Genomic DNA, 22,890 nt, shown 5'->3' with positions numbered 1-22,890 from the left:
TGAGAGATCAATGGGCCATCCTTACGCCTGTTTCACACATACTCAGTTTGCACTTCAGTGCATTTTTCCCATGCCCATGTTAACAGAACAGCATTCTGTTATAAATACACCTGCAGTACATTAATTCATCTGTTCAAATATGATCTGTAAAACTGTTTAAATCAGCATTTTTACAGCCAGAATTGTTTTGGTTATGTTGTTATGCCGAGAGAGTTGAAAATCCCATTCACTATTTTAAGTGCCTTACTATAACTTAATATAAAAAGAAAATAATGGATGTACAAATTTTTGTGGCAATCAACATGACAATATGTCAAAAGTTCTGTCGATTGAGCTTGCACTGAACCCAGAATATTTCTTTAGCTATTGAAGATATATGCTGTATGGGTGTTTTCATAATAATGTTCTCAATAAAGTCACAGGCTGTGTTTGACATTGAATTCTTCAAAATATTTACTGTACGTACTATATAGTGTATACTACTTCCTGATGTTTTTAAAACGAATAGTATGTGTCAATGTGATGCATGCAATGATAAACATTTCAAACAATGTGCTGCATTGTCACTTGACCTCAAATCGTTGGTATTGAGTCATCTCAAAATGTTTTTTAATTCAGTTTCATGTTGAAATGTTTGTATTTTTAGCAGGCAGATCAAACTATTTAAAGAGATCAAGAGATTAAAAATCATGGATGACATAACACTTTCGGTTGATTAGCAAAAATAAGTAAAAGCAGTAAGAAAGAACAAAGAATTTGGAATATTTGTTCTATACTAATCTAGAAATATTGTTTTAATTACAACAGCTGTACTATTATTACTTAGGTGCACTTCTGTTATTGTCATTAAACTGTGATATTCCTGTATCACGCTATCACGGTAAAGGAGATCTGTGTGGTCAGATGGCAAGTGTCTGGTATTAAAGCATGTGACATGCTTTTCGTTTGGCTCTTGCTGTGAATGAGTCTTTATACTGCTGGGCTGATCCTGTCCAGAACATTTGGATTAGGAGAACTTTTTGCTTTCGCTGTTCTGCCTCTAAATCTGCTTAGTGCCTATGAATAATGAATCTCTTTTCTTGGCAGTTTACTCTTGTATTAAAACTGGGCTAAAAAGGAGCTGGCTTATCACGTGCATACTTACTGTGCTTTATTTTATTATTTTTTTAACACTTACAACAATACAACCTCTGAAAATGTTTTAAATTAGGGCAACTTCACCTGTAAAAATGCTTTTTCTAGAGGAGCCTTGTTAAGTCATCCCCTTGAAGTGAGTGAAATATTTTAAGGGTGATAAAGACAAAGTTAAAGAAAAAAATATTTCTGTAGTTATCAGAGATAACTTTTTATAGATGTTAAAAGGACATACTGTTATAAGTTTTAGATTAGTTCATTTTCTTATCCTTTTGATTACTTGCATTACAAGTTTCCACTACATAAAACAACCAGAGAGCAAAATTTGATGGAAAGCAGATGAATTGTAATGAAAATTCATGTATCAAGTCAAGTCATCTTCATTTATATAGTGCTTTTAACAATATAGATTGTTTCAAAGCAGCTTTACAGTGATAATAGGAAATTAAAGTAACAGAGATTGTTTTGGCTTTACAGCAGCTCTAGAATAAAGTTATTGTCTAGCTAAGGTTAGTTTTGATTGATTCACTTCCGTCACAACGTTCATTAGTTATTAACTTAGGGGCCGCTTACACGACACCGTTCTAACAGAAAACTCATAATGCGATCCCGGCCCATCATTCGCACAAAACAGTTCCTGGTGGCTCGAGAATGCAAACCATGAAATGGGTTCCAAGGTACAAGCCTCGAAAAACTTATAATACAGAATTTTTTATCGCTTCCGTGTAGCCACGTGAACCAGAATTATCCCGACAACGTTTTATCTGTACAGAGGTAAAGGGAAGGGCAGGAGACCTTCACAGTGGAGAGACTAGTTGACACTTCAGGACTGCGTTGTCGTCGTGTCCAGGCGCAGGTCCTTCATCAGATCTGGATACGGCCTGGATCCGGTGGACTGCGGTAAATCTCGAAATAAACAGAGTGACTAATATTAGCGTAGACGCCATCCTTCTAATGATGTAACAAGTACATCAGGATTTATGGGAAGTGTTCCCGGTTCCAGCTGACCTAATCTATGCAGCCTAACATTGAATTATAGAAGTCTATAATGTGTTATGTGTATGCTAAGCCACAGAGATGTGTTTTTATTCTAGATTTGAACTGACAGAGTGTGTCTGCTTCCCGGACAATGTTAGGAAGACTGTTCCAAAGTTTTGGTGCTAAATAGGAAAAGGATCTACCGCCAGCAGTTGATTTTGATATTCTAGGTATTATCAACTGGCTGGAACTTTGAGATCTCAATAGACGTGAAGGACTATAATGCGTTAAGAGCTCGCTCAAGTATTGGGGAGCTAAACCATTTAGTGGTTTGTAAGTAATCAGCAATATTGTAAAATTTATATGATGTTTAATAGGGAGCCAATGCAGTGTTGACAGAACCGGGCTAATATGGTCATACTTCCTGGTTCTGGTAAGAACTCTAGCTGCTGCGTTTTGGACCAGCTGTAGTTTATGTATTAAGAGTGCAGGGAAACCACCCATAAGATCATTACAACAATCTAGCCTCGATGTCATGAACGGATGAACTAACTGTTCTGCATTTGTCATTAAGAGCATATGACGTAATTTAGATATACTTTTAAGATGGAAAAATGCGGTTTTACAGATACTAGACACGTGACTTTCAAATGAAAGATTGGTTTTAAAGAGCACACCCAGGTTCCTAACTGAAGACGAAGACTTGACAGAGCAGCCATCAAGTGTTAGACAGTATTCTAGGTTAGTATGTGAGTAAGTTTTTGTCCAATAATTAGAATCTCTGTTTTTTAGAATTAAGTTGGCCTTACAGTATGTGTAGGACATACTATACGCTTTTTTCACGCAGCCGTTATTTTGAAATCGAAAGCGAGGCTCAGGTGGGAAGAAATCCGGAAGTGTCGCCTTTAATCACAGGAGATCGCGAATGCGATGGTGTATTGTTGTGTTTAATGTAGAAATGACTTATTCTAAAACTGTACATACATGTCTTTCATATTTTAGACTATATACAGTGAAATTAATTTATAAATACATTTTTTTATTATATATAATTCAGAAAGTAAAAAAAGCAGCAGGAACGAACTATATACTCATCCTATATTGAATATTAGCATCCAATAGTTTAAATCGCGGCAGCAGCTTCAGGTTGGTAGTCCAAGGCATTGTTGTTTATCTTTACTTCCAGGGTTCTTCACACCGGAGCCTCGCTTTCGATTTCAAAATATCGGCTGGGTGAAATAAGTGTATAACCTAGCCGAGGATAAATAATGGAAATATATGATACGACGTAGATTTAACAGATTATGTTTTGCTTCAAATTATGCGTCTGTTGTAGTTTTGTCTGGCTGTTATCAGCACCAACTTTTACCATCTCAGATTCACACCTTACACACATGTCTGTATAGCCTACACACAAGTCATTATTAGTGCAGAAAAAGCGTTGCTGATTTCAAAGTTCAATATGTTTTTTGATAATAATTGACCTATGAATGCCAAAGAATCTTGAACAAATGATCACAGAGCCTTTGTTTGTAATTGTTATATCGTCGTCACCAAGTGACCAAGGCAGCCTCTCCAGATCCGTTGAGTGTTTAGATTGAATATATACCAAATAATGGGTATCAAATGGGGATAGAATTTTCATTGTATTTTCATTTAGACTGTAAATTATTGTATTACTGTAGTTACAGTACATGATTTTGATAACTTTTAATAACTTTTAAGTGTAGAGACTTTTTTGCACTAGTTTCGATCCAATGGTGTGAACTGCCTCACTAGTTTGCAAATGTAGGTTTTACAAAAACAAAACAAAAATCCATAATGGCAAACGAGTTTAAGACTAAAGAACTTGATCTATAGCTAGTAATTAATGAAGGAAAGTTGAAAGAATGTTCATGTTGTTCAAGTTGTCTGTATTTCTGAAAAGTCACAATTGTGAGATGTGAAGTGATAATTATCTTTTTTAATCTTTAGTGGAATCAGGCTTCCATGCCATGGCCTTTTTTTGCATGCATAATATGATAGATAAAACCCACTGGCTTTGTTTTCAAAAAATGTTTACATACGCCTTTGGGGCTAACCGTCATGGGTGTTGATAACCTTGTCTAATAGTTGCATGATGCAAATTGTCGGATGGTTATATTATAGTATATTTATATTACATCAGTGAATGGATATTTCATTAACAATGCATGCATGTAAAATTTAAATTTCATTGGAAGAGCAGCCACACATTCAGAGACATTTTTATGTTTGTTATTGTTTTGCTACCCACTGTCCATAAATTTGTTTTGTGTCCTCAGTTTGAGACCTTACATAAATGTAATGCAAGGCAAGTTTATAGATGGCACAATTGGTAATTCAAAGGGCTTTACACAAAATAATTTAAGAATAATCATACAATAACCATAAAAAATGCTTAAGAAACAAAACAATAAAAAAAAATAAAAAAAAAGCTTTTTTTCTGGATTTAAATGTGGCTACTTCTAGAAGTTGGTTCTAATATTTTATGATCTTATATTTAATGAGCATATCTACAAAGGTCCTAGTGCATTAAGTTATTTAAAATAGTACTTTTAACCGAAGATAGCAATGTGCTGATACTTATGCTCCTGTTCATTTGTCTTTAATTCACTTTAACTTTGCACTTTTTGCACGATGCAATCCATAAAATATATATTGTTTTTGATAGACTTCTGTAGTCTGTACTGAATCCAGTGTGCGGCCAGCCACCTTCTTGCTTGGTTTCCATATTCCCTTGGCTCTACGCACCTGAAGAAAAAGGTTTTTTTTGGGGCAATTTAGAGTGCAACAATTTCTTCTAGTTTATAATAGTAGTCAAGTCACCTTAATTTATATAGCGCTTTTAACAATATGGACTGTTTCAAAGCAGCTTTACAGTGATAATAGGAAATTAAAATAACAGAGATTGTTTATAGGTACGCGCGTTTGAATGATTTCCATTACACGAGAGTAGATGTTAAAACTTCATGCTGATTTGTACTTGGCTTTCGCCAAGATAAGCACCAACTAAGACATAGCTTTACAGTAACCTATGCTTCTCCATCCATTACGCTTCTTTCCATATGGTGATGTAAATCTCCTTCTGTCTAGTGTTAACACGCGTCAGCACACACAACGGCTGCAACCACAGTGCGGTCCCCCCATGACAACCGTCTGGATTGAGCTGAGTAGGGGACATCTCTAGGGTCTTCAAGTGAGAACCTTCCGTCCTCAGTGTTTCGTCGACTAGCCCACGACACCTCAAGAGGGCTCGACAGTGACTCTGGCGTCCCAGAGTCACCCCCCTCCGTCCCCCACTCAACTCAGCCCAGCTTACTGACCTCTACATCCCTCCTGCTGCTGAGACCTAACCACAATCTCACAATCTCTCCGCAACCCAACCATACGCGCCAACCCGTTTTGACTAAGGCTGTCGAGCCCCACTGGTGCGTTAATATGCAGTTTCAGTTCCGTATGGCATACCACCTATCGCAAAACACAATATCTGCCCAACCACCTGTCATTCACGCAATATACACAGGAACATAATGACTGTAAATACTATAAAACAATAAACCAACAGACTCTTCAAGTTTTCAAGAATTCTACGAAACCGTAGCATGGCGGCCTGTACACAGCCAGCTAGAATCTTTCCGTCTCAACCACAGCCAGTTGCTGCTCCTTTCTGCTGCTTCAGATAAGTTCTTTACTGTGCGACGCAACTCTTGGCCACTGAATGCGACGTCTCTGAGGAACCGGGTTGTAGAGTGTGCCACAAAACCTCGACAACCCACTTCCACTGGATAAACCTGGACTCTCCATCCTCGCTGTTCTGCTTCAGTGGCCAGATGAGCATACCGCAGTTTCTTCCTCTCATATGCCTCATCTACCGCATCCTCCCATGGCACTGTTAACTCTATCAGTTGAACAATGCGTGCTGATCCAGACCACAAAACAATATCTGGTCGTAGGTTAGTGGTGGCAATCTCAGGTGGAAAAATAAGCCGTTGATCAAGATCAGCCAGCATCTTCCAGTCCCTAGCAGCTTCCAGTTGTCCTGGGCGAGAATTGGTGTTAGCACCTTTCCTAGCTGGTTGCTCGCCTGGGCGGAGGAATATTGTCTTCTGCGTGTAATGTTTTGCTAGAACAGGCGGCAACTTATTGGTAATACTACGCTTACCTTCCAATGCTAAAGCCAAACATCGCAATACTTGGTCATGGCGCCAAGTAAACCGACCCTGGCTAAGAGCCACCTTACATCCTGTCAAAATGTGCCTTAATGTGGCAGGTGATGAACACAAAGGACAAGAGGGATCCTCTCCTACCCAGAGGTTTAGGTTCTGCGGTGATGGGAGAACATTATATGTTGACCTAATAAGGAAACTGATCCTACTCTCTTCCATTGATCAAAGGTCTTGCCAGGCCATTTTGCGTTGTTCCACACTCTCCCATCTCATCCACTCTCCCTGCTTGGCCTGGAAAATGGCCTTTATACATCTCATCCTCTCCTCCTGCTTTCGCATCTCGTTGACTACCAGCATCCTCCTTTGAGCTGGGCCTGCCTTGTGCCATTTAGGAGGAGCTAAACTGAGCCCAAAACCCCCTCTTCCATGCTGTACCTGTCCCACGATATCCCCAATTTGAAGGTCAGCCTTTGCCTCTACTACAGATTTCTTTGCTGACCACTTTCTACCAGTTTTTACCACAGGGGCTGCCTCCCTTACACATTTGTCGCGTGACTCTGCTAAAGTAATTTCCAGTCTGACCTTGGCACACTTGAACTCCTCGGTTAAAGCAGAGACTGGCAGCTGCAATACTCCTTTACTATAAAGTCCCACTCTGCTGAGGAAGCGTGGAACTCCCAACCATTTTCTGATGTATGAACTTATTAACGCTTCCAGCTTATCCACTGTTGTCAAAGAAACCTCGTACACAGTCATTGGCCACAGCAACCTTGGCAGTAGACCAAACTGAAAGCACCAGAGTTTTAGTTTGCTTGGTAGAGCACAGCTGTTTATGCTCTAAAAACCCTTCCACTGCTTGTCGTCTAACTTCTCCCACTCGAACTGTGTCCTTTAGATCCCCATCGTACCATCTCCCAAGACTCTTCACTGGCTTCTCAGAAACTGTTGGTATTGCCTCACCATTAATGAAGAATGTTAATGATAGTCATGGTTAGTGATCGACCGATATTGATTTTTTATAACCGATACCGATACAGATTATTTGCATGTGTATGTGCCCGATAACCGATATGCAGAACCGATATTTATTTACTGTTATACTTCTGTTTTTGGCACAATTATTACAACACAAATGAACTGAACAAACCATTTTATTTATAACAATCACTCCCTCCTTGCATACAAAAAAAAAACCTTTATATTTATACACAAATAAATAGAGGGGTCTGAGTGCAAAAAATAAAGTGCACTAAGTGTCTTTGTTTAAAAATAAAAGCTTTGATGAGGTAAAAAATAAAGCACAAAAACTATTCTAACGTATTTGGATATGTTTATTTGTTTTCATAAATGGTAAACTAATCAAATTACAATAAAAACATTTATATTATTACATTATATAATTTATATCTAAATTATACATATCATTTATAAGCATCAGCAGCAACAATGTTAACAATAGGCAAAATAAATGTTAAAAGTCTAATGTTTTCATATGGAAAAAATAATTGACAGGGGAGTCATATCACCTTTGCAGAAATGTAATTCATTTTAAACAGTTTTAGAAGGTTTATGTGCCGTTTAATAGGTTTAAACTAAGAGTGAGGAATAATTCACTGGGTAATATTAATTCACTGCATAATATTAGCTGGAATAGCCTATAACATCAGGAAAGTAACAAACAAAACAGCATATACATCATTGCATTTTCCAACTAGTATTTTATTAATTATTATTAATATTTTTGTCGGTCTAGATCATGAAATGCTTTATGACAAAGTGCTGTTTATCTATGCATTTACACATAACTATAACATTAGGCTATACGTTACTCAACCGCGATCGCGCGTGCAGATAATAAATAATTAATTTCCACAAAGCGGTATATTTAGATGTGTATTAGCGAAATAATTTCTATGTAGTAAATGATAATATAATCTAGGGTGTTTAAACAAGATAATCTTGTCAAAAGTTTAATTCAGTGGCCGTGCTCGAGCATTCCTGATCATCAACCCAGAGAGTGCTCAGCAATATGAACAAACTTTTTTTTCGAGACTAATGGTGAGCAAATACAACAGATAGAGAATTAAATTCAGCGCTTTTATTTTCAACATGCACTCATTCATATCTGTTTTATTTAATTCATGTAAAGTTACGTCTTTATTGGGGAAGGACGTGACGGATTACGCTACGTGGCTCAATGAGTTCGTCTCAATTTTTTAGAACCAAGCTGCATAAATAAACTATATCAGGCATTTATGTCTCAAATCTCATTTCTGCATGTCTGTTATGTTAAATAAAGTTGAATAATTAAAGCAAAGCAAGTAGAACATATACTTTACGTGTGCACAGAGTTGTTATTGACTGATCTCCTCAGACGCGGGCTGCAATGGCGGAATTCTCAAAACGGCCACAAGATGGCACCATTTATCGGAAAATCCGATATTACAAAACCGATTCCCGATTATGGGAAAATTCTTAAATATCGGGAAAAATATCGGTAAACCGATACATCGGTCGATCACTAGTCATGGTTGTCATGTCATCCATGTATGCTCTGATTGGTGGTAGTCGCATCCCAGAAGCCAAGCGCTCTCCTCCTACTACCCATCTTGATGCCCTAATGATTACTTCCATTGTCATGGTAAAAGCCAGTGGAGAAATGGTGCATCCTGCCATTATTCCAACCTCTAAGCATTGCCATGCGGTGCTGAATTTTGGAGTTGAGAAACTAAATTGCAAATCTCCAAAATAGGCTTTCACTAAATTTGTTATTGACATTGGTACTCTAAAAAAATCAAATGCTGCCCAAAGAATGTGGCACTGAACCATATGCATTAGCCAAATCCAGGAATGTCACATGGAGCTCCTTCCTCTCCTTTTTAGCTCATTGAATTCGTTGCCAGATAACATTGATGTGTTCTAAGCATCCTGAGAACTCTGGAATGCCCGCTTTTTGAACTGAAGTGTCAATCAAGCCATTCTTTAATAGGTAGGTTGACAATCTCTGCGCAATAATGCTGAAGAAAATCTTACCTTCGATGTTTAATAGTGAAATAGGACGAAACTGACTGATGCTTGTAGCATTTTTTTCTTTAGGTATAAAGACTCCACCTGCTCGGCGCCGTTCTCTAGGTACAACCTGCTTTTCCCATGCCACTTTTATCAATTTCCACAGAATTCGTAAAACTCCTGAAGCACTCTTATAAACTCTGTACGGAACTCCATTAGGCCCTGGAGATGATGAAGCCCTTGCCTTTCTCACAATCTGCTCTATCTCTTTCCACTTAGGTGCACAGACCTCCATTTGGTATTCTGGTGGATTGATAGGTGGGATATCTGACGGAATTAACATAGGCTCTTGCCTTTTTTGCATCTGTATGCGTTTCCTCCAAATATCTCTCTAGCTCAACCCTGGATGCTTTTAAAGTGCCATTCTTCTCACTGGTAAATAACTTCGTTACGAATTTGAATGGGTCTTTATAGAAATTAGCCCTCGCACGCTCCTTCTTTTGTAGCGTTTCCGTAGGCGCTCAGCTCTGTGTAATGTTGCAAGCTTATCTTTTATGGCCCTTTGTAAGAGATTGAGTCCCTCCTTCTGACTTTGTTCTGCTTTTTTCCATTGCTTCCTCAGCTGTCTCCTTTCTCTAACTAACCCTTCAATTTTCTGCTGCCGTCTAGATACAGCAGGAGTAGTTTGTACTTTTTCCTTCCTTTTTTCCACACCAAACCTCTCACTTCCATATGCGTAAATGATGTCCCCAAATTTATCCAGCTTCTTTTCAACTGTACCAGTTAATCTTTCCAATGCAAAGCATAGATCTGTGTTTACCGTGTCCCATGCAGTTTTCTCACAAGCTCTTGGCCATCTAACTCCAGGCCTATGCCCGTTGAGGTTCTTTTCTCTCTTATGCCGGTTAGTCTGACCGGGTTCACAAGTATCAATCTGTTCATCACTAACTGTGCAAACCCTCATCTCCTCTATGACAGGGGTACTGATATCCTGCGAACTGTGGTTTGCTTCCTGTCGCTGGATTTCATTCGACTGACTTGTCTGACTTCGTAAGAAGTACTGATCAATGCGAGGCCCTTGTCCCTTCTCCCTCAAGCATTTCATTTTCCCTTGATGAATCTTCAACCCCCTGACCGTTGCCGCCTTGCTCCACCCACAGACACAAGCTTGGAGTTCAATGACTTTGCTAACTGCAGAACCTGAACTAGTCTTTTGTGAAGTACTCTCCATACTCATATCCATTTCCATTCCAACGTCGTTAACCATGTTGTCCAACATTGAGTCATCTTCCGCCCCTGCTCTCGCAGACTCTAGGGGTATTTTTCTCTTTAATTTCTCAGAAGCCTTGGGCTGGTGTCTCCAGCATCCTGTAAACACAGAGCTGGATACTGCCGACAAGGGTAGCTAACCCTTACCAGCCCCATTGGGGTCTCTTTCCTCCTGTCAGCTGTCTCTCCAGGCTGTCACAAGGTCTTTCCCTTGTTGCCAGCAGCACTATTCACTGCAGTCACTGGACGTATCCAGATCTTCATGATTTCCATTACACGAGAGTAGATGTTAAAACTTCATGCTGATTTGTACTTGGCTTTCGCCAAGATAAGCACCAACTAAGACATAGCTTTACAGTATTTTATATTTTATTACAGTGTAATATATATGTGCGCAGGCGTGTAGTCTTTCTTTACAAATTGACCTCCACAAATTACTCGTCTGGCCTTAAAAATTTATAATACAGAATTATTTTTCGCTTCTGAGTAGTCATGTGAACCGTAATTATTTTGACAGTGTTTTATCTGTACAGAGGTAAAGGGAAGTAGAAGGAGGCCTTCACAGGGGAGAGATTAGTTGACACTTCAGGATTGCATTGTCGTCGGGTTCAAGTGCAGGTCATCAGATCTGGATACGGCCTGGATACGGCGGACTGCGGTAAACCTCGGAATAAACAGAGTGACTAATATTAGCTTAGACACAATTCTTCTTATGATGTAATGAGTACATCAGTGTTTAAAGGGAATGTTCCTGGTTCCAGCTGACCTAATCTATGCAGCCTCACATTGAATTATAGAAGTTTGTAATGTGTTATGTGTATGCTAGGTCAAAGAGATGTGTTTTTAGTCTAGATTTGAACTGACAGAGTGTGTCTGCTTCTTGGACAATGTTAGGAAGACTGTTCCAGAGTTTTGGTGCTAAATAGGAAAAGGATCTACCGCCAGCAGTCGATTTTGATATTCTAGGTATTATCAACTGACTGGAATTTTGAGATCGCAATAGACGTGACGGACTATAATGAGTTAAGAGCTCGCTCAAGGACTGGGGAGCTAAACCATTTAGTGGTTTGTAAGTAATCGCCAATATTTTAAAATGTATACGATGTTTAATAGTGAGCCAATGCAGTGTTGATAGAACCGGGCTAATAAGGACATACTACCTGGTTCTAGTAAAAACTCGAGCTGCTGTGTTTTGGACCAGCTGTAGTTTATTTATTAAGCGTGCAGGGCAACCACCCATAAGATCATTACAAAAATCTAGCCTTTATGTCATGAACGCATGATTTATTCTGCTTTTGTCATTGAGAGCATATGATGCAATTTCAGAGTTAAGTAGTAGGAAATTACTAGTCATCCAGTTTTTAATATCAGCTATGCATTCCATTAATTGTGTGAATTAGTAGGTTTTGTCAGGGCGTGAAGAAATATAGAGCTGAGTTTCATCAGCATAGGGCTGGGCGATATGGACCAAAAGTCATATCCCGATATATTTAGGCTGAATATCGATATACGATATATATCCCGATATTTTTTCCGCAAAGTGAGAGCAAATGTTCAGTCAAAGTCAAAGCCAAATACGACATGTCACAAGTAGTTTTATTGAAACTTTCTATTTCGGTGAACAGTTGCAAAATCAAATGAATAAATAATAAACGGGTTTCTTCACCTGGTTCACAATTAAATGCTTTGTTCAAATAACAATAAAATGTAAACATAAACAGTATACTGTATAACAACAGGAGTACCTTTTTTTAAAATCAAAGCTCCATAAGGTGCAGATTTAAATAAATAGAAATTCTTAAATAAAAATAGCCTATAAAATAAAATAGGCCAATCTTTTTCTGAAAAAATATATTTTTTATGAGAAAAGTACAATATCAAACATTTCTTAGTTTGACAACTATAAATGACTTATTAAAATCAAATTACAGATTGTCTTCTCCTTTCTAACAAATCCACAGATGCAAATAACGAACGAACATTACAAAATAATAAAATATGACAAACCCTAGTATGAGCAGCATTTATATATAAAGAAAGAACAAAATAAAGTGCTCAGTTTAAGATTTTTTTTTTAAACATCAGCTTGAGATAACCTTTTCCTTTTTGTTAACTCAATTTCTTATCTGAACAGTCTCAACCAGTTGCAGAAACAGACTATCAACTCAAACATTTCCCCCCTCTTTTTTTACTTTGATAAACAGTAATGCTGTCTTGAGGTAGACATTTGAAGAAAGACAAGTGTGTCCTCCTTCATTTAAAGATTTTGTGCGAGAAACACCAGCCTGTCAACGGCATCCGGCTTCAGAGATGCTCTGTGGCAGGTCACGATATTGCCACTGCAGCTGAAAACCCTTTCGGAGGGTGAACTGGTAGCTGGTACCAAGAGATACTTTTTTGCCAGTTGGCACAGAGCTGGAAAGACAACTTCATGATCCTTCCACCACTTTAGGGGATCAGTGTCACTATCCACACTTGCTGACTGCAAGTAACTTGACAGTTTATTTTCAATAGCCCCCCTCTTGGTTGGTACAGTGGTGGTGGCGGCTGTGCGCTGCTTGAAGAAGCTTGCCAGTGTCTTAGCTTTTGGTGCTACTGCTGCTTCTTCGTCTTTTACTAACCAATTCCTCCGCACGCTCCGCAGACGTTGTTGCTTCCTCCATGTTTGTTGAAGAGTGGCTGAGCGTCTGTTCCTGCCCCTCCCCCCGCGAAAGAGGAGGAGCAGTGGCGGGTGTGCGGGAAGCAGTGCAGAGAGCAATGATCACAGCGCAAATTTGAACTGTATCGCGATATATGCGATATGGTCTAATTCCATATCGCATCTAAAAATATATCGATATATTTTTTATATCGATATATCGCCCAGCCCTACATCAGCATAACAGTGAAAACTAATGCCATGCTTCCTAATGATAGCTCCCAAGGGTAGCATGTACAGAGTGAACAGCAACGGTCCTAGTACTGAGCCTTGTGGTACTCCATACTGAACTTTTGATCGATACCTTTACTGCTACAAAGCAAACTGATAACAGTCAGATAAGTATGATTTAAACCATGCTAATGCAATTCCACTAATGGCAACATAATTTTCAAGTCTATTTAAAAGAATGTTGTGGTCAATGGTATCAAATGCAGCACTAAGATCGAGTAACACTAATGGAGAGATGAAACCACGATCGGATGATAAGAGCAAATCATTTGTGACTCTAATGAGAGCTGTCTCAGTACTATGGTACGGTCTATCCTGACTGAAAATCCTTGCAGATACCATTTCTTTCTAAAAAGGAACATCGTTGTGAGGATACTGCCTTTTCTAGTATCTTTGAGAGAAAATGTAGATTTGAGATCCGCCTGTAAGTTACTAATTCTGTAGGATCAAGTTGTGTTTTTTTAACAAGCGGTTTAATCATAGCCAGCTTAAAAGTTTTTGGTACGTATCCTAATGACAAAGATGAATTCATGATATTTAGACGAGGATCTAGACTACAATGCACTGTCTGATGTTATACTGTAGTAGACGGTTGTATAGGCCTAGTTTTAATTTATTTTCTCCCTGATATTATCAATCTTGTTAGGAAAGAAGGTCATAAAGTCATTACTGCCGTGCTGCTTGGAAACTTCTGGGATTGAAGCTTTATTTTTTGTTAATTTAGCCACTGTTTCAAGTAAATACCTAGGGTTTTGTTTATTTTCTTCTAATAGGGTTGAAAAATAAGCAGATCTAGCAGTTTTTAAGGCCTTTCTGTACTTTAAAATCAATTGTAAATGTAACTCGAAGCCAATGTAAAGACCTGAGGACTGGTGTGATTTGGTGGTGTTCTGTTCAGAATCTGGGCAGCAGTGTTCTGTATAAGCTGGGCTATAGCTAGAGTAATCTGTGCTGTTATTGCTGTGGGCCCTCCTTAGTTGAAATCACAGCCATTAACAAGTGCATCACATGGTGTGTGTGAGACAGAGTGAACATGGGTTTATGCAGATGTATTTGGATGTTTTATGTTTTGCTATTGGCCCTCAACATATAATTTTGACCGATATGCTTCAAAATCATTTTCACTGTTTGGTGCATATTGTATTGCAAGAAGTGAGCAGCGGAAAGTTTGAAGAGAGTGTATATACCTGACAAATTATTCTATTAAAAATAAATTGTCCAACTTATGGACAATTTTAATAGAAATGTCTAAAAGACAGGCAAGCATGTTTTCATTTTTCATATAGGCGAGAAAAGCTAATGGTGTTTCTGAAAAGAGCTAATCAAGTTGTCTAGTGAAATTGTTTTCATATCGCTATATAGCAGAAAAACAAAATATCGCAATGTCAGTTTTTCATATTTTGACAACAGACGTAGTTGTGACTTATTTATATTGTTTTTAAAGTGAGTGATGCCCTAAAATATTTGTTTGACCTATTTATGTTTGGCTGAATTTATTCTACACTTAGGGACAGTCTTTAAAGTGAATGGTGGCCTTAAATCATCTTCTTCTTTTTTTTTCTTTTTTTTTGAGTAACCGGTTCAAAAATAATTGTTAGTTGCTGTCTTAATTGCTTACTGCATACTTCACTGTTGACCCAGTGGCACTAAACCAGCAACATTTACATTAGCAAAAATGGATTTGCCAAGTGATGTGCTCCTCACCACTGGTGATACATCGCCACCACAGCGGGACAGTTGTAACGGTTTCTGGCACATTCCTACCTCTAGGGCTCTAAGGCAATATTGGAAATTAGCTTATTATAGCATATGCTTATATTCTATTATAGCATATTATATGTCGTTTTACCATATCATTTCTGCACGTTGACACTGGAAATACTAGTCATTTACATTATTCTTTGCACATGTATATTTTACTATAGGCCTATATTTTTATTTTTACAAAGGCTACATTCAAATTACTGTCATGTTAATTGTTTTAAAATAATTAATAATTTTATTTTACTGTAGACTATATCTGGAGCAGAAAACAAAATGATTTAATTTTACCTCAGAGCTCAGAGTTTGCATGCATTTGTTTTCTCTGTCACTCATGGCAGGCTCAAAGAAATGTCCGCTCACAAGACAAGCAAGGTGAGGGAGTGTTTCGACTCAACATTCTTTTTTGTCATGTCCAACTGGCATATAACAATTAGGCTTGTTATAATACCGGTTTTGAGGGAAAATAGCCTACTAATATGAATTTTATAACAATTTTAAGGGGAACCATTATAATAGAAACTTACTTTATAACAACGGATCCCATATCAATATCCTAACGAATAGAATACTCTTAAATAATGTATAGTTGTCAGTACTATCAAGCTTTTCTTCTATTTTGTCCTCCTGCCATGTGTTGCTAAAGGTATTTTTCATACCTGTATTTTCAAGATATTGATATAGGCTACCTTTTAGTTTTTAAAAGTTATGTCTATAATAGGCTATTGAGTTTGTACTTATTGGTCCTGCACTGCATTGATTCAGTGGATTTTAATAAATATGTCTATGTACTTATTTTGCAGTTATTAGTGAATGAGACTCGGTCTCTCCTCCTCATTTTTTGCTTTGTTTAGGCATTATTGAATTAAAGTCTGTCCATTAACTTTTGTGTTGCTTGCTTTGATAATTATTAATTTCACCTAAATAGTGAAGGTAAATTTGATTTCTTTTTAACTGAGCACAGCATGACCTAAGGCAGTGTTTCTTAACTTTTTTTTTTTAAATATCTTTGGTACATCCACAGCCCCACCAATACTTACCCCTTCATTGACAACAAACCAACAAGAAATGTGTGCCTTTTAGGGTTGCATGATAATTCGACACCTTATCAGTTATCGGTTGGTAATTTGTCATATGTCTGTATTTCATTTTACATGAGACTGACATAATGAACAAGTAATCTAATGCATCTGTCATTAAATTTCACCCAAATATATTAAAGACCCCCTGTGGTGAAAATCAAGTTTTTAATCATGTTTGTATCTATGTGGTATTTTAATATGCTTTAGACAAACCTTGAGCAAAATCATAAGTCAACACCATTGCTGAGTATTTTCTCCTTAAAACTGCAGTGAACCAAAGACCGTCTCAAAAATGTGGTTGTTGAAATCGACAGTTTTTCTTACACTACAAACTTGTGCAGGCGGGCGAGCTTTAGCTTATTAAGTAGAAGCCAGGGTATCTCAGTATATTTTTCTGTTGATATGAAACATCATGTACATTTAGCAATATAGCCGGTGAATTATGTATATCATGTATATCACAATGTTATGATGAACTATATGTCTTTCTCCACTAACGTGAGTTGTTAAGTGATTACTGATTTTTAGATGGCAGCTGTCTGACTCTGAGATTGTGAATGGGAAAATGGTTTGTGTTAGCAACACATTATTAGCTGTTTGATAATGTAGTCAAGCCAAAGGCTAATCATATTAATTACCGTTATGTGTCCGACGTTGTAAAGAGCGATACAATGTAGCAGTGTTTACTACAGTAAAGTTGACACGAGTTTGACTGAGTGGAGGCGGGGCTAATTTGCATATTGATGGTTTGCGTGTACTAAATGAAGCAAGGGTGTAGAGTTACATTCAAGCTATTTTAAGACATGAAGAATCTTTTTTCACAGGAAAAAACTTTTAAATGTATAATTTTGGTGATCAAAGATGAGTTAAAGGGATAAAATTATTGACTACATGGGAACTTTAAATATAAGTAAAGATAATTTCTGGATATGCGTAAAAGGATTTGTTCTCAGTTCCTGGAAGAAGAATTAAGGTTCGACCCTAATTAACCGCACCTCATCCAGCTAATCAAGACCTTTAGGCTTATTTAAAAAACTACAGTTGGAGCTGGAACCTGCTTTCATAATTGCAATAATCATGTCATAATTACTGCAATTATGTGTTTAACTTGTAAAAACAAAGTGTTCATGTCCTTTTAGAGCTTGTATTTGCAGCTTGTAACATGACCGCTGACCGCTGATTCATTTAGGCGTTGATAGTAGTGCTATAGAAACACATAATGCCCAGTCCGAGGATGGGAACAGCTCAGAATATAACATCACGTGTTGTCAACTTGAGACTACTTTAAGTATGACATGGCGTGAACGCAGCATAAACTCTGCAGGGCTGTGGCAGGACAGTGGACAGTAGGCCCTTTTTAGGGGGGCTTCAGCCCCTAAATTTCTACCAAGCCCTTATAAAATATTTGTGGTTAAATCTGTACATGAGTTTACGATTGCCTCAGTCCCCTTTAAAGGGTAACTAAGCCCCTGGTCAGCTCCACCCACTGGCAATATTTGAAAAATGCTGGAAAAGCGGAGATAGAGGCGACAAACCGAGGGCGGGGCTGAGCGGGGGGGGCGTGCACCTGAGACCCGCAGTGACGGATTAATTGACAGCTGCTGTCAGACTCTAAAATGGAGAGTGACTGGAGTGACGCAAGTAGCTTTGCAACAGAGCTGTCATTTTAAGTCATTTTAAGAGGATGTTGAATTGTCTGTGGACACAGGGCCAGAGCCATATAAATTCGAGCCGCTGCCTCAAACTGTGGTCTTAACTCCCGCATCGCGATTGGCATCTGATGAGTTTTATCTTGTAGGCATATTTCAGCAAAATGCCCCGCGCGTTTGTCGACCCCAGAGGATTAACTTTAGCCGCTCAAGATGCCACTGCAAAGTAGAGTTTGGGGGTGTAGTCTAATATGTAGTCATTGTTCATTGCCGAAGTATTTTTTGGCACACAGTGCCGCGACAAATCAATCACTCCTTGACGACTCGCTGCCTGCACATTCATTCACTGAGCTCGCGGCTGCTGCAACTTGCGCTCTCTTCACGACTCAACCTCCACGGACAGTTTTTAATGTTTTATCAGACAATAACTAAACACTAACCAGCTTTGGGACTGTCGAAACAGTGGTTTTGACGAAACAAGATGGTTTTTTATACTGCCAAAGGGCGTGGTAGCTTGTACCAAGGGCGTGGTGAACTGGAACCCGCTAACGTCACGAACCACCCCAAACATCCAATAGGAAAATTCAACTGCAGTAGCCACCGTTCAACCTGAAGAGGGCAGCACTCTGACGTTTTTACACTATTGTAGAACTAAAACACTTTATACCCAAATGTCAAAAAAGTTACTCGAATCAAAGAACAGCACCAATAAAGCCCCACTCTTACAGATCATTAACTAAAAACAGTTGGCTTAGGGTTTAGTTACCCTTTAAAACACAGAAAACGGCAGGCTTCAGTATGGGATCAATATCCCGACCAAATGTATTGCGGCCACGGATCAAAATATAATAAGTGTGAATAAAAAAATAACAAGCATGAAAAAAACCTTTAAACACATTAAAAAATATTTTTTTACAAAACATAAACTTATGTTCATGCTTTCTTTAAAATTATGTTTTTTTTGGTTTTATTACTCTGTACTTTGCGCTCTCTTTCATTTTCTGCTCATAATTCTTTTTTTTTGTACGCTTGTGCTGTTTTTCTCTTCGCTCTTCTTTCCATGTTCTGCGCTTGCTCTTCCAAATGTTGCAGTTCGAGTTTCATGTAAATTAGGGCAGGCTTAAGCGTCACCATTGGTCCACTAGTTATAGATTGACAGCTCCTCCTCTAGCCAATCAAACGAAGAGGGGGGGTTGACGTCACTCCAATGCGACTCACACTACTGATGTTCTCTCGTAGCTACAGGTGAAGATAACCATCAGCTCAGCTGGCAAAAATCTTTCCGTGGCAGGACACCGTTAAACTGTATGTGTGCCTGCAACTCGACCTGTTACGTCTACCTGGCGATCCGTTATCGTTAAATTCGTCACCCTAACCTTACTTCTGGACCTGGCACCACGAGCGTCGATCTCCTCCGAGCCACACAACAGTGTTTCATTAAAAAAGAATTCCTGATTTGAACGAGAAGTTTGAATGAATGACTCACTCACTCATAAAGACAGTAACTTGCCACCACCTACTGGCCGTTTTACTTTCATATTTAATCTATGACATGGAAGGGCAATGTCGGTCCTCCTGGGTGCAGAGTTTAGCTCCTCCAACCCTAATCAAACACACCTGAACCAGCTAATCATCATCTTTAGGATTATTAATACCTGCTAGGTTTTTATCAGAGTTGACGCTAAACTCTGCAGGACAGCGGCACTCCAGAAACGACGTTACCTATCCCTGATCCTTTCAATAATTTTCATGTTGCTGTATTAAAAATTGAAGCTATATTTAAAACATTAATCCTAAAGTAATATGCAATTATGTAGCTATGTAAATGAACACAATAACTATGTAATAAAACACTGCACATCAAATTGTTTTTCATTAGATCATTTTCATTAATCTTTTGTCAAATGGTACATCTAGTCTAGAATTAATTTACCAGGCTACCTAGGCTATATGATCGCTTAACAACAACAATTAAGAAAATATTTGAGGATGGCGTATTTAACTGTATAACGGATCACCAGGTAGGTTGTGCGGTTTTTCTTTCTTTTACAAAGGCTAAATGTTTATTTTAAATTTTAGTTGTTGTTGTTCTTTGTTTTACATACTTTGAACTGTACCACAAATGCATTTGTATTTGTCTTGTACTTTTTGCACTGTATGCCTTGTCTGTAATGGAACTAAATTATATATATATATATATATATATACAGGTCCTTCTCAAAAAATTAGCATATTGTGATAAAGTAATGCAAGTAATTATTTTCCGTAATGTAATGATAAAAATTAAACTTTCATATATTTTAGATTCATTGCACACCAACTGAAATATTTCAGGTATTTTATTGTTTTAATACTGACGATTTTGGCATACAGCTCATGAAAACCCAAAATTCCTATCTCAAAAAATTAGCATATTTCATCCGAACAATAAAATAAGTGTTTTTAATACAAAAAAGTCAACCTTCAAATAATTATGTTCAGTTATGCACTCAATACTTGGTCGGGAATCCTTTTGCAGAAATGACTGCTTCAATGCGACGTGGCATGGAGGCAATCAGCCTGTGGCACTGCTGAGGTGTTATGGAGGCCCAGGATGCTTCGATAGCGGCCTTAAGCTCATCCAGAGTGTTGGGTCTTGCGTCTCTCAACTTTCTCTTCACAATATCCCACAGATTCTCTATGGGGTTCAGGTCAGGAGAGTTGGCAGGCCAATTGAGCACAGTAATACCATGGTCAGTAAACCATTTACCAGTGGTTTTGGCACTGTGAGCAGGTGCCAGGTCGTGCTGAAAAATGAAATCTTCATCTCCAAAAAGCTTTTCAGCAGATGGAAGCATGAAGTGCTCCAAAATCTCCTGATAGCTAGCTGCATTGACCCTGCCCTTGATAAAACACAGTGGACCAACACCAGCAGCTGACATGGCACCCCAGACCATCACTGACTGTGGGTACTTGACACTGGACTTCAGGCATTTTGGCATTTCCTTCTCCCCAGTCTTCCTCCAGACTCTGGCACCTTGATTTCCGAATGACATGCAAAACTGAGCAACAGTCCAGTGCTGCTTCTCTGTAGCCCAGGTCAGGCGCTTCTGCCGCTGTTTCTGGTTAAAAAGTGGCTTGACCTGGGGAATGCGGCACCTGTAGCCCATTTCCTGCACACGCCTGTGCACGGTGGCTCTGGATGTTTCTACTCCAGACTCAGTCCACTGCTTCCACAGGTCCCCCAAGGTCTGGAACGGTCCTTCTCCACAATCTTCCTCAGGGTCCGGTCACCTCTTCTCGTTGTGCTGCGTTTTTTGCCACACTTTTTCCTTCCCACAGACTTCCCACTGAGGTGCCTTGATACAGCACTCTGGGAACAGTCTATTTGTTCAGAAATTTCTTTCTGTGTCTTTCCCTCTTGCTTGAGGGTGTCAATGATGGCCTTCTGGACAGCAGTCAGGTCGGCAGTCTTACCCATGATTGCGGTTTTGAGTAATGAAACAGGCTGGGAGTTTTTAAAAGCCTCAGGAATCTTTTGCAGGTGTTTAGAGTTAATTAGTTGATTCAGATTATTAGGTTAGTAGCTCGTTTAGAGACCCTTTTCATGATATGCTAATTTTTAGAGATAGGAATTTTGGGTTTTCATGAGCTGTATGCCAAAATCATAAGTATTAAAACAATAAAAGACCTGAAATATTTCAGTTGGTGTGCAATGAATCTAAAATATATGAAAGTTTAATTTTTATCATTACATTATGGAAAATAATGAACTTTATCACAATATGCTAATTTTTTGAGAAGGACCTGTATGTATGTATATATATATATATATAAAAGGTAGGCTGTGTGTTGCGTTGAAAGGTCAAAGTCCTAAATTCTTCAGACGGGTAAAGGCCGGTTTTAACTTAATTTTTGCAAAGAAATGTAGTTTTTCAAAACTGCATGATGTTTTAGAGCTGCCTTAGCATATTAACATCATGAGCCAAGTATTGTTTAACACCAATTACCAGTGTGCGCATTGAAATGTAGGCTATCTCAAAAAAGAGGAATTTAATTATTTGTATATGTCCAGAGTTCAGATAGCTTTACTTCTTAAAATTCCTTGTAAAGTTTAAAATAAACTGTTGTCTTCCCCTGTACGAGTGAGCATCAGTAGTGTGAGTCGCATTGGAGTGACGTCAACTCCCCTCTTCGTTTGATTGGCTAGAGGAGGAGCTGTCAATCTAGAACTAGTGGACAAATGGTGACGCTTAAGCCTGCCTTAATTTACATGAAACTCGAACTGCAACATTTGGAAGAGCAAGCGCAGAACATGGAAAGAAGAGCGAAGAGAAAAACTTATTAAAAATAAATTATGAGCAGAAAATGAAAGAGAGCGCAAAGTACAGAGTAATAAAACCAAGGAAAACATAATTTTGAAGAAAGCATGAACACAAGTTTAAGTTTTGTGAAAAATATTTTGTTTAAAGTTTTTATTCATGCTTGTTATTTTTTGATTCACGCTTATTATATTTTGATCCGTGGCTGCAATACATTTGGCGGGATATTGATCCCATACTTCAGCTCCTCCCCTTCTTTTAGTCCGCGTTATTCACCATGAGCGTATTCCTTAATGCAGGAGCAATAAAAGACGGCTTCCCATCGCGTGTAAGAAGTTTTTGCTACACCCCTCATCACTCTACAGTTGTTGTCTTCCAGTGAATATTGAGAACTTAACACCCATGAAGACATGCTTGGAGAGCAATTTTAAGCTAAAGCCTGTATATAGGAAAGATTAAATATTGTTATTTAGGTTTAATAGGAGTTATTGTCCCTCATTTTTCATATTGAAGATGCCAAACCTAGTGATAAATGATGACAGAGATTAAGCCCATCTCCTGAAGAGTGCTTTCCATTTAAGAACACATGTT

The 22,890-nt window shown here is 38.4% G+C and overlaps 1 protein-coding gene across 3 annotated transcripts in view; it reads left to right on the top strand.

Moving 5' to 3' along the window:
- The window catches only part of ppp1r16a (protein phosphatase 1, regulatory subunit 16A), a 36,021-nt gene that overhangs the window by 1,857 nt on the left and 11,274 nt on the right, over positions 1 to 22,890 (top strand). The gene's annotated exons all lie outside the window — the stretch shown is intronic.

This window comes from Siphateles boraxobius, unplaced genomic scaffold, assembly GCF_051911475.1.
Source record: "Siphateles boraxobius isolate OS27281-9 unplaced genomic scaffold, OSU_SipBor_1 55, whole genome shotgun sequence".
In the NCBI taxonomy this organism is placed as follows: Eukaryota; Metazoa; Chordata; class Actinopteri; order Cypriniformes; family Leuciscidae; genus Siphateles; species Siphateles boraxobius.
This window is presented reverse-complemented; position numbering and strand designations above follow the sequence as displayed.